Source organism: Oryzias latipes, chromosome 2 (assembly GCF_053564925.1).
Source record: "Oryzias latipes strain Hd-rR chromosome 2, Olatipes_Hd-rR_3.1".
NCBI classification, from domain to species: Eukaryota; Metazoa; Chordata; class Actinopteri; order Beloniformes; family Adrianichthyidae; genus Oryzias; species Oryzias latipes.
In genome coordinates, this window is record NC_136238.1 from 34,005,909 (window position 1) to 34,019,075 (window position 13,167).

Genomic DNA, 13,167 nt, shown 5'->3' on the forward strand with positions numbered 1-13,167 from the left:
CTAATGTTCACCATCTGCTGAGGAGAAATATTTAATGTTGACAGGGCTCCAGACTAACTTTTTTCACTAGGAGCACTGTGGCCCCCAACTGAAAATTTTAGGGGCACAACCAGAAAATTAAGGGGCGCATACCGTAAATCAACATTCTAACCAGATCTACTAATTTCCACTGTACTATTAATAAATACTTTAATGATAGATGCAGAAATTGCTGTTTCAAATTCAGTGTCACATTTTAATCTGCACTTTTGAAGATGCAACAACAAGGTAAACTGACAGCAGCATCGCTGTCATGACAGTACAAATAGTAAAGAAAATACCATACATTTAGAATCATAAAAAGGTTTTTAGTAACAAAGTGATTACCAGAGTAACCTTTCGGTCATTTCATAGTTACAAACAATACTTAAATGTATGTAAACATTAAGGGATGGAAATTCATCTTGGTGACACCAAATAGGTGCAGCCAATGCACAATAAGCGCATTCTTTTTTAAAACTTGTCCTGTCCAACAGCTGGGCAGACAGATGAGAGCTGAGGACGTCTTGTGTTGGACATATTTTACTTTAACTACAGGGGTTATTAAACTTCATACAAACCAAAGGTATGTCTGAATAAACCCCTTTTGTAATTGAGGCCAAACTTTATTGATTTCAACCATGTTTAAAAATCTTTGGTGTTGGACCGGACGGAAAAGGAAAGGAGGGAAGAAGAGAGAGGGACGTTGGGGGGGGGGGGGGGGGGGTTAGGAGAGTGATAATAGGAGGGGAAGGGGGATAAGACAATCAAGCAGCATAAAGCAACAAGTTTACTGGTTGTTTATCATTACGGTAAGGTTCAAATGTAGTACAAAAAGGGCGGGGCCTGTCCACAAACACACTCAAATGTTATCAACACACCTGCTAGCTGCAAAAATGTCCACATGTCAACATGTACACAAAACAGATAGTGTTCACACGCATACTTATGCCTTTAAACCAACTAGTGTGAGATATTTCAGTCATTCAATCATGCAAACTATTAGTGCAAAGGTGAGCTAACACCTGTGCTCAGGTGAGTGTTTATGTTCTTCTAAAATGGATGGTGGAACGTGAAAAGAAGGAGGGAGAGTGCCCAGCCATCCCCACCCCAAGACCCCCACCGCAGCAGCAGCGGCAGCCGGAACCCCCCCCCAACGACACAGCAGCAGGCAGGGGACAACCGCCCCCCCGGGCGACCAAATCCGCCACCCAGGCCAGGACCAGCAGGACCGCCGTGAGGCCCCCAGAGCCAGAGAGAAGGGAAGCATGGGGGGAAGGAGAGCAACGCTGCACAGATCACCTGGGGCCTGTTTCAGAAAGGAGGTTAAGTGTAAACTCTGAGTGCGTTAACCCTGAAATCAGGGAAACCCTGGGTTTTCCGTTTCAGAATGGGAGGTTTGTTAAACCAGAGAAAGCAGAGTAAGTCAAACCCGTTTCTGAAAGAGAGGTAACTTTTACTCGGAGTCAGTATCCATGGTTACTTATGCTGTGAACCAAACCTGGTCGGGAGCAGGTTTTATTCTCCAAACTCAAAGTTTCTGCCGGTCCCCTCCCCTTTTTAAAGACGAAGCGGTATTTTTCGCTTTAACCTTCATTGCCCAAATGTCCGTCACACAGAGACGGTCTAAGTGACAAGAATGGCTTGTTCTTTTTTGGAGGACCCAATAGACGGGGAGGCTGCATTAATTCCTAGAGAATTACATTTACGAGGATTTTGAGAAGACTCGATTCTTTTTTTCACTTTTAGCTGCTGCCATGTTCTTTTAATTCCTGCAGGATTGCATCTACATGAAAATGAAATCAGGGACATTGAATTAGATTAATGTAACAATTACTTTTTGGAAACACAATTTGCTAGCACTGCTTACTTTCTTAATCCCATAAAAACCTATACCACTTGATCAATACAAGGGTAGTGTTGCAGCGTGTGTGTGCTGAGCGGGGTGCGATCCATGAGAGAGAAGGGGAGGGGCGATTGCAGGTGCAGATGGGGGGGGGGGGTGAGCACGGAGCAGAGGTGTGTGCGTGGTATATATTGTGTGTTCGGAGGACGGAGCACTTAGTTAAATAAAGAGAAGGTGTCATTCCCAGCATGGCCGGCCCTCCCTATACGCGAATTACGCAGCCGCGTAGGGCCCCCGTCACCAGCAGGGCCCCGAAGTGGCGACAAAAATTAAATTAAAAAAGACCCAAATCTGGCAACCCATTTCATAGAACTTCCTTACCAACGTGTGCTCTGAATGTTGTGCAAAAGAAAGTTGCCTGCACTTTAATGATCCCCCTTGTCAGCACACATGAACCAATCTGGCAACCCAAATAATGACGTTACACCATTTAGCAACGATTGGTCAACATAATTGCATCTGAGCCTGGCACGGTGTGCATTTACGAGCGCATTTTGTTTCAATAAAGTTGGGGAAAAGAAAAAAACAGCACATTTTGTCACGCTGATCAAAGCGACAACAAGAAAACGTCATGCCTCAGAGACTTTATCATCAGGAGCGAAAAAAAGATAAATAACTTCAACATCAATCACAAGGTAAGTTTGGAGGATGTTGGGGCTTTATTTTTACATTATCCAGCATTTCTGTGCAGCTGCGCAATTTACGTAAAATACTAAGCGATGTGTCTGAGCTGAAGTTTGCACATAAACGACCCCGTTTGTCGTAATTTCCAATGGAAAACTCGAAAATAATTTTGATACCCAAGTTTCCAAGATGTGGTCGGACATGACCTTCTAAACGGCGGAGAGTAAAGAAAAGTAAATAATGACAACTATATGGTGGCTGAAAAATGTTTTAACTCACGTTATCGTTTTGTTTCATTGTTTTGCTAACACATATTTAGTGCGTTCTGCATTTTCCGGTTTATTACATCATAAAAACTGCTGTTTATCTGTTATAGACAGGTAGTCTGAGTTTTACAACAATGAGTGTGTCATAAATCTTGCATTGGCATGAAATATGGAGAATGAAAACTGCCAAATACATAGGAAATAAAGGTTCTCATCTATAAATGACAAACAAAATAAATGTACTAATTTTAAAATTATGAACATACAAAATAATACAAAAAGAAGTGTATAAACGTCATAGATTTCCACTTATTCTCAAATTATTGTTCACATTTTATTATTTATAAATAGGTAAATTTATTTCTTATTTGTAGTTTGCACATGCATTATTTTACATAATGATGATGTTTTGCACAGTTGTGTCTCATCAGACAGTTTCTTCTGCTCTCAAAAAGTATTGGAGGAGGTGCAGCGTCCACATCCCAAGATGTTCCTGACTTCACTGAAGATTTCATCTCAGGTAATAATAAAAGCATGTAAAGTAATAGAAAAAACAGTGTCTGCATAACCCCTTTTATTCATAAACAGCAGCTGAAGAGTATGGAGCTCCAAACTGTTCATAATTAAATTAATGAAATATGACCTTATGCAAATATACAATCAAACAATAAATCTCTCATAAATATATAAAAAGATCATGACATTGTGAAAACCTGCACACAGATTTTAAACGAACCAATATATTATTAGTATTCTGCTATAGATATTTTATTAGCTTTATCATTGAATATTGTATAATAATAATTCTTGTTTTTTAGCTGCAGGAGAAACTGCTGTCACCACTTCTACTGTAGAAAGAGAAACATTTGACTGTTTTACTTTTCACTGTTAGCTTTTATTTAAGTTATGTATCTTATGTTCCAGAGGCTCCAAGAGAGGCGTGTATGGAAGAGGAGCCTACTGGATCCAAAATTCCACCTACCGGTACCTCAAATCCAGTTGGTCCAGCTGAATGGCCAACCACACTCTCTGATCCAGTAAGAATGGATTTGGTCCTTTTCAGACTGATGAAGACTCTGACTTTCCAAAATCCCCTCATTGAGCTGTTGTGTTCTTTATGTTGGATTGTTTTATTGTCATTTGATTTGCAATTAAGTTGCTGTTTTTAATAAGTTGGAGTTTTGTGAATGTCATTTGTTGAGTGCCTAATGTTACATTAAAAAATATATATCTATATACATTTGTCATTCTTTTTTTTCTTTGCATTTAAAATTTGTTTAGCACCACTTAATGTGCATCCAACATGCAGGCAATATACTGTATTCAATTCTTTGGCAGCAACAATAATTCACAAATGTATTAATAGACAGATCTCATTTATATTACAACAACAGCTGTGTTTTTTTTGATGCTGCTGATCAGTTAGAGGGCCCACAAATTACATTTCGCTTAGGGCCCCCAGAAGTCCAGGGCCGGCCCTGATTCCCAGAATAACTGTCTTGGAGTCATTCTTATTCCGCTCTGGAGGTTGAGGGTTTCCAACGGGAAGTGAACCCCGAAGGAGAATTCCCTTCGGCCCTGAAGGAAATCTCCCCTGCGCTTCTGACCACGGTCGGTCGGAAAGACGAGAGAAAAGAAAGGAGAAGTCTTCGCGCAGCGAAAGGTTCAACAGTAGACAAAAGTTCACTTTTAAAAACACAATTGCATGTATTAATATTAAACTGACCAAAGTTTGCAAGAGGGGAAGGTTAACTAAAAAGTCCTCTAAACATTACCGACGTTAAATGCATTTTCCCCCCAGATTGGTTCTGTACACTATGCAGCATTTCATGCATTTACACCAGGATAAACACTTCAAAAGTACACCTAAATATCCCCATTTTTTATTTCACACCGTACGCTATTTAAAAAATTATTACAGCCAATATTTTATAACAATGACTTAAATGCAAACTTAGACATTAACTTGAGCAGCTATGTTTTCCACGCTAACTGTCTCTGTTTTGCAGATGCAGCGGTGTTGCTTTTCTTCTGGAATATGTGTTCATATTCACTGTAACTCTGCAGCAGCACGTCAAGTTCAGCTGGCGAAAAATACGCAGACCTCTTTTTTTCTACTGTTGCCATGGTGACTCGTAATATCTGCGCTCCATTGATAATGGCTTCTTATAGACGCGGTGCGCACGCTCACCTCCGAATCAGTCCACTCAGAGTTGATTGATCTAACTCGGATCAGCTTCTCTGAAACAGAAAACTCAGAGTTGTTAATCTCCCGATTGACCAACTCGGAGTTCAAGTTCAACCTCAGAGTTGGTTGAACCTCCTTTCTGAAACAGGCCCCAGGTGTTCAAACCCCCCTAGGGTCCTGTGTGTGCACGTCTGACCAGCATCAACCTGTTATTTCTGTTGGTTCTGATCCATAAAGGTTTTTAATTACCATTTATTTGTCATTAGTGTTCAGAGTTCATATAGTTTTGCATTTTTCAAGAGGTTTTTTGAACTTTTTGAGCTTTTCCAGTCTGGTTCTACTGGTTTTATTGGAGTTTCTTCTGTTTTTATTGTTACTCCACGTGACCCAAAGGTCTCTGCTCGTCCCTGCTGTGCAGCTCTGTCCTTCCCCTCTGTCATGTGTTCATCCGTCCACATGAGGGCGCCGTCTAGGTCATGCCTGGTGAGCTGGAAGCCAAGAAAAGGAGGGAAAAATGGAGAAAATGAAAGACCTGAGGAAAGCTGCAGTTCAGCCTTCAGGAAGAAAAGTTTAGACCAATAATTACAGAAATAAAAAAAAATGTTTTTATAAATCTGAAAGTCACCAAAGTGTTTAACAAACTTTTTTATAAAGTGAAAAGGTCAAATGTTTGTGTGTTGGAAGTCCCAACCTGACAGATGAGCAGAATAATAAGGCAGGCAAAGCCGTAACACTGCCCCCTGGTGGACAGGAACTCAGCAGTGCAGCTTCAGGATGGAGTGGCTTCCAACAGATCAGATCAACGTTCTGCTCTCTGCTAAAGAGGCAGAACGTCTCCTTCTAAGAAGAATCCAGAGTTCCTGATCACAAACATCAACGAAGCCCAAATCAGAGCTGATCAGACTGCATGGAGCCCAAGCTCCAGAAAAGAGGAGAGAAGAAGAAGTCGTCCACATGAAGCTTCACCTTAGAGGAAAAGAGGAGCTGCTGAACTAAAGTACTCGAGTACTGAGGAAGACTTTCAAGCTCTGATGGATTCTGTAGAACATTTGGAACTAGAATGTGGAAAGTGCTTCAGTTCCATCAGCTGTCAGTCTGCAGCAGCTTCATCTGCTGCCTCCATCCTCTCTCTGTGAGTCTCTGCAGAGTTTTTCTGCAGCTGCTGGTTTTTCTGCAGCAGCAGCAGCATCAGAGCCAGAGAGCCAAAGAAAGTGGAAAGTCTGAGAAGGAAGCAGCTCTGAAGCTCTGCAGCTGACGGTGCAGCTTCAGGACTCATGAGGAGGAGCACATGCACGGCTCTGATGCTGCTGAACGTCTGACTGAGATGATCCACATTCAGAAGAGAGTTTCAGAGTGAAAGACGTGTGGAAGAAGAGAATCCTGAAGGTTTCTGTGCAGACATGAACTCAGTCAGAGAGCGTCTGAATGTTGGAGGATCCAGAAGAAACCAGGAGCTCATGAAGGTGGTTCTGTTGGAGCAGAGAGCAGAACTCTGATCCCAGTTTCAGGAACAATGCAGGCTCATGTTCTGGACTGAAGAGTTCTCCTGAAATGTTCTGTTCAGACTTCTTCAGGATCACATCTGTGTGTGAATGTGGAGGTTTGTCTGAACCAAGCTGCAGCTCACTTTGAAGCTCCTTCAGGCTCACACAGCAACAATGACAAAGACTGAAGCTGCTGTGCTGCCCTCTAGTGGCAAACATGGGATCTGCAGCACACATTTCTGCATTTCTCAACAGTTTTGAAGCCCATCCAGAGAATGCCAAAAGTGTGCAAAGCAGTAATCAAAGCAAAAGGTGGCTACTATGAAGAACCTACAATATGACATATTCTCAGTTGTTTCACACTTTTTTGTTATGTACAATTTTCATAGTCATGAAAATAAAGAAAACTCTTTGAATGAGAAGGTGTGTCCAATAAATCTCTTATAAATATATAAAAAGATCATGAAATTGTGAAAAACCTGCACACCGATTTTAAATTAGCCATTGTATTATTCAATATATTTCATTTTGCTTTAAAAACCTCTTCATTATTTTAAAACAGTATTTTAAAATATTCATTTTATTCATGTGGAATATTATTATAATTCTACTTCTTTTTTCAGAACCTTGGATTTCAAAATCAATATTTTCCAAAGTAGCTTTGTTTTTATTTCATGTTGCTGTTTTTCAGAATGGCGTATTTATTTCATGAAAAGCTTTTTCAGGAGAATGAGTCAATCTGTCAATCAAACTAGACAAGGCGGAGACACTTTTGTGATTGGCTATTCCTTTACTCAGACATGAGCAGCAGCACCCTGACTACATCGATCGAAGATGCTTCAGCGAACGTGACGGAGCAATGCACTCTCCTCAACACTAGGGGGAGTATGCACCTCAACACATCCACAGTTTTACACGAAATTGGGCAGTTTTGGTTCTAAATTTGCGGATAAAAGTGGTTTTGGGCGAGTGTGCATAATTCAGGTGATTTTGTGGTCGGTTCTGCAATTTTCATCTTCTTATTAACATCTAGTAGTGGCCTAAGTTAGGCTGAGTGGTTGTTGGAGTTCCACAAAACGTCTATGAACTGGAGTTCCATGAACGCAACATGCCGCGTGTGGGAGGGGCTACCAGCTAATGTTTTTAGCCTGATAGCCACATGGAGCGGTTGCTTGTGCTTATCTCAGTAACAATGCATGGATGCACAATGTACATGGAGTGTTAAGAGATCAGGTTTATTTATTTGGAATAGTTCCACATTGTAATGTTTCCATGTTTGAGTTCATGAGATCATCCCAGAGAGTCTTTACTTCAGGTCCTGCAGTCAAAATACGTCATAAATTACGTGTAAATCAGAGCGCCCAGGCAGCGCGAGAGTGAGTGTGTGAGCGCAAGTTAAGGGTCTGTTGCCTTGTCCCCTGGAAAAGTAATAATAAAAAAAATCTTTCCTCCAAAGTACAGAGCCTGATTCTTGGAGTAAACCCTGGCTGCAGAATTGCTCAATCAATCCCGGATCTCCGCTGCGTTTTCCGACCACGGTCAGATACGTCATCGCAGGAAAGGTTCAACATATTCCCAGAGAGGGGAAAAAAAATCAGAGGACCTGATTATAATCACTGTCTCATTGAAAATAGAAAAATATAAGGTTCAAGAGGCCTCAGCAGGCTTGTTCCGCTTTCCGCAGCTGCCTGGTCTGACTGACAGTCCGCCAGCTCGCCTCCTGCGAGCCGACATGAGACACGATGTGAGCTCTGAGTGAATGGCGTAAGAATGAGGAGTGTTTCAACGGGGTACTACCGGAGCTCCTCTGTGGTTTGGTCCACACAAACCCTCAAACTACAAAAACAGAGTCGTCCATGTTTGCATCTTCTGCAGCAGACAGTTTGTCTCTATTTGATCTCTAATGTCAATAAAGCCATGCAGATATCGCTGAAACATGTAATCTCTCTGACTGGAACACCGCTGAGCGGGTATCCAGGAATATGAATCGATTTCCATGGATGAGCCAATAAACGTTTTGATCCCGCCCACTTTCACTGATTGACAGATAGACTCATTCTCCCGAAAAACCTCTTCATGAAATAAATACGCCATTGTGAAAAACAGCAACATGAAATAAAAACAAAGCTACTTTGGAAAATATTGATTTTGAAATAGGAGCTTCTGAAAAAAGACAGAATTATAATAATATTCCACATGATTAAAAATGAATATTTTAAAATGCTGTTTTAAAATAATGAACAGGTTTTTAAAGCAAAATGAAATATATTGAATAATATAATGGCTTATATAAAATCAGTGTGCAGGTTTTTCACAATTTCATGATCTTTTTATATATTTATGAGAGATTTATTGGTTGATTGTGTATATGCATGAGGCCATATTTATTTATTTAATTAAATATTTATTTATTTAATTATGAACAGTATAGGACTCCATAGTTTTGTAGTCAAATCTGAACATTGATGAGACACAGCGTAATGACGTCACAGCAGCTCTCAAAAAGTTTCCTCCATACATTTTTTTCTATTTTTCTTTTCTTTTCTTTTCTTTATTATCTCCTGAATCAAAACTGTTTAAAAATATTTGAGGCTTTTTGGACCATATTGAGGTTCAGTTAAGCAGTTTATACGTTTCTTTTTAAAGGAAGCTCCTGCACGTGACCCGGAAGTGAACAGCACCAGGCGCTAGCAGCGTTAGCTTGTTAGCAGGCCATCGGCGTTAGCTTGTGTTGAGAGGTCGGTGGTGTTTTGTTGGGACGTTTGTGAGGTTTTTGGACAGAAAAGACGATACGTGGTTCGTGTGGAACTCTCAGCATTTTCCAAAGTGTCGTAAATGAGTGAAGAAGTGTTGAACGGAAAGACAACGTGGATTGCTGTGATTGTGAGACTAGCAGATGATCGATCGGAGCTGCAGTGAAGAGGACGGCGGTGTTTGTGGGAGTTGGAGCTGAAGATCGGAGCAGGAACCATGTCTTCCCTTCAGTCTCTGAGAGAGTTGATCAGCGAGCGACTAGCTGCTGCTACTGAAGAAATCTGCAGACTCTGTGAAGGAACCATCGTCCAGTACGAGCAGGAGCTCTGTCGTCAGCGCAGACTGCTGGATGTCATCTGGAAACCACAGCTGCAGCTACACCACATAGGTATGTTAGCTTCAACAAAGGAAGAGAGAAGCCATTTGAGCTGTGACGTGTGTTTGTGGTGCGTGTTGATTCTTCTGCTCTCTAGCTGTGCGTTGCACAAAATAGTTCCCAAACAAAATAATGTTGTGATATTCATGGAAATCTAACAGCGCGAGTCCATGTTTCGTGTTACAGAGTGAGAACAGTAATATACCCCCTCCCCCCGACACAAAATCCTCCGGCTGGCGGCCGTGTCACGCACTCAAGAACGCACGCAGCTTATAATGGAAATTAATAATTAGAACGCAGTAAATTTGTCGTATTTCCTCGCAAGACAGAAACTTCTTTTGTAGAATGAGGATGTGTGTGTGTTTCTGAAACAGCGCACGTGTGTAAGTAGAGTGCGCACGTGCCGCGTACTTCTAACCCTTGTGCTATCCTAGGCACTTTATTGGGAGTTGGGTCATCTAGACCCACTAGACAGTGCGCTGAACATTTTTTCTTCAATGATTGTGATCTTCACTGGTGTCCATGGATTCCATGAAATCTTTCCACCTTTATCCACCTTTGTCATGGTAGGGAGAACACGTCAATGCAAGGGTGGGGTCATCTAAGATAGCACAAGGGCTAAGAGACAGTGACAGCAGCGCCGCCGCACAGGTGGGTTCGATGAGGAGAGAAGGAGAAGAGTGATAAAAGGTTTCCCATAGAAACCCTTGAAGTCTGTTGAAGTCTGAACACAGGACTAGCAGAGAAAGTAAATTATCGGCAAAGATGAATGTGTTTACCATGTTTATTATAGTTCCAATCACGCACCATATGCAAAACTTTCAAAAAAAAAAGTTTAAAAAAAAGATGCGGTGATGACCTCATTACACCGCAGTTCACCCTAATCACATGACTTATTAAAGTGCTTTTGTGCACTTATTTTGCTGTCAGCATGTTACCGTTCAGCCTCAGGCTTCAGACCGTAGTCAGAAACCGCTGTTATTTCCGGTCCGGTCCCGGACGGGACGCAAACGGTAACTAATCAAGTGGGACACCGTTGCTATGGAACAGGCTAGAAGCCGTTTATTTCTTTGCGTGTGTGCGTGCGTGCGTGCAGAGGAGGTGTGAGGAGAGGAGGTGTGAGGAGAGGAGGTGAGGTGTGAGGAGAGGAGAGGAGGTGTGAGCGCGAGCGCGAAGCGGGGGAGTGTCGGAGAACCGTAAATTAAAAACAAAGTGTTTCCCCCAAAAGTTTTGGAGTCTTTCTTAACCCACTCTGGAGGCTGAGGGTTCTGAACGGGAAAGTGAACCCCGAAGGAGAATCCGCCTTTGGCCCTGGAGAAAATCTCCCGTGCATTTCTGACCACGGTCGGAAAAAGAGAAGTCATCGCGCAGGAAAGGTTCAACACTTGGATCAAACACTTATTTCAAAACTGATCAAACTTTTTCCTCTCCCTTCTGGAGCGCCCAAGGCAACGCCTCCTTTGTTGCTGCGCTGCCTCCATGACAACCGCAGTCACAAAAGTCCGAAAGAGGTCCGCGTAAGGTGGAAATTCTGCTATGTAGTCCTCAGAACGTCTACGTTTGATAGTTTCAGCATTGTATAGTGTAAATGCAAAAATCGGATACGGGTCAATTTTAAAAGATGATGTAAGCGGGTCGTCAAAGAAATCGGATATAGTCAGAAATTCGGATATGGGCATCAAGACCTGCAGTGTAAATGCAGCCCAGTGACAGTGTTATTAGATCTGTCATGAGATAAATTCTTTGTGCGATAATCAGTCACTACCCGTTATTAAGTAATTTAATGAATCTATTTTTAATCTAACCCCGTGAGTGAGTGCAAACGAGTGTTGCACATGTTTATGACTGCACAGCTGTTTTTTTGGTTACGTCAGTCATTTAGCATCTAATGAATGAAATGATTGAGATTTCACTCTGGTGTTATCGGTTCATTGATGAGGCTTGCTGTTGTTGAGAAAATATATTTAAGTATTTCTATTTCATTCCAGAAACCAAGCAAACTAGCTCCGGCTGGCTGCGGTGTGAGCTATGTTTGTCCAGCTGGCCTTGGAGCTCTTTTGTTTGTCATGAAGGCATCCGGGCGTCTGGCCGGCAGACTGAGGGCGTCTGCAGTATTGGGTGTTGTACTTTAGGGTTGAGCAGGAATAATGATATTCAGGACGTGCTGAGGTAACTTGTCTTTTATGAACATACTCGTTAGGAGTTAGCAATAACTTTACATCTGAGGGCTACATGCTACGTATTCCATCATGCATCATTCATGTCCCATAATGCATATTGATCAATCAAAGTGTCCCTTAACTGTGGTGCATTCAAATACAACAGAATAAATGTACAGTCAGGTCCATAAATTTTGGGACAGCGACTCATTGTCAGCATTTTTGGATTTGAAATGAAACAAACAAGATGTGTTCCTCCACGGCTAATGTTTTTAGCACGTATTAGCCTGATGCTAACCCTTCTTGCTGCCAAGAAAGCAGCACTGGCCGCACAGATTAAAAAAATTATGAGCGAGCAGGTCCTTAATAATAATCATAACTAATAAAAGCACATTTAGAATATAGTCTACTGCAGCTTCCCGCTGATGTTGCTGTTCCACGACAGCTACAGCCCCATGAACGGCTCTAGCAGATTTCACCATGCTAAACTTTGGCGTTTGCCGGTTGGACTAACAAACACTGACATCATCGCCCCGCCTCCCTCCTGTAAATGCTAACTGAAATTGTGTTTTGCAACACTATTCGCAGGGTGGATGTGAAAACGAAAATGCAATCCCCTCTTTGCATTTGTGTTTTAATTGACACAGAAGAAGCAATTTTTAAGTAGAAAATGAAAAAGCAATTCTCTTAATTTATTATAATTTTCAAGTTAGACATTTCTAACTGAATTTTGCTACACATTTACAAGAGAACTTTTTGAAAATTAAATGTCAAATACTATTTTCATTATCATTTTAATTAAGTGACAAAATGAGTGGTGTAGAAGAAGAACAAGAAGAAGCGGTTTAGTGGATTTCTTTTTCTTGTTACTTTTGAGTCAACAAATGCAGCTTCATTTTGAAAATCAAAAAAGCATTTCCAGTTTTGATTTTTTTTTTTTTAAATTATTGTACACAAATGCTTCCATAGAGAATATTGCCCGAAACACTTCAGAACTCATCCTTCTGCTTTTGCCAGCAGCAACATAATCATTAAATACAAGAGAACCAGTTCCATTAGCAGCCATACATGCCCACGCCATGACATTACCACCACCATGCTTCACTGATGAGATTGTATGCTTTGGATCATGATCAGTTCCTTTCCTTCTCCATTCTCTTCTCTTTCCATGACTCTGGTACAAGTTGATCTTGGTCTCATCTGTCCATAGGATGTTGTATTAGAACTGTGAAGACTGTTTTAGATGTTGGTTGGCAAACTCTAGTCTGGCCTTCCTGTTTTTGAGGCTCACTAAGGTTTTACATCTTGTGGTAAACCTTCTGTTTAGGGAGTTTTCTTCACCAGGAACAGAATTATTCCTTCATCCATCACAGTTGTTTTCGGTGGTCTCCC

At 41.4% G+C, this 13,167-nt stretch overlaps 3 protein-coding genes and 1 long non-coding RNA gene across 4 annotated transcripts in view; 2 read left to right on the forward strand and 2 right to left on the reverse strand.

Moving 5' to 3' along the window:
- LOC144987317 (uncharacterized) overlaps window positions 1-13,167 on the reverse strand; it is a 406,167-nt gene that overhangs the window by 299,413 nt on the left and 93,587 nt on the right. The gene's annotated exons all lie outside the window — the stretch shown is intronic.
- Window positions 1-13,167, reverse strand: part of LOC144986688 (NLR family CARD domain-containing protein 3-like) — a 520,304-nt gene that overhangs the window by 276,140 nt on the left and 230,997 nt on the right. The gene's annotated exons all lie outside the window — the stretch shown is intronic.
- LOC144988134 (uncharacterized) lies at window positions 2,566-4,061 on the forward strand. Its single transcript, XR_013651945.1, has 2 exons — window positions 2,566-3,334; window positions 3,739-4,061. It is a non-coding gene; the product is annotated as an uncharacterized LOC144988134 (long non-coding RNA).
- Window positions 8,817-13,167, forward strand: part of LOC144987916 (uncharacterized) — a 41,816-nt gene continuing 37,465 nt past the window's right edge. Inside the window, exon 1 of the transcript XR_013651610.1 lies at window positions 8,817-9,628. The gene's annotated coding sequence lies outside the window, so the exon portion shown is untranslated. The remainder of the gene's footprint in view (window positions 9,629-13,167) is intronic.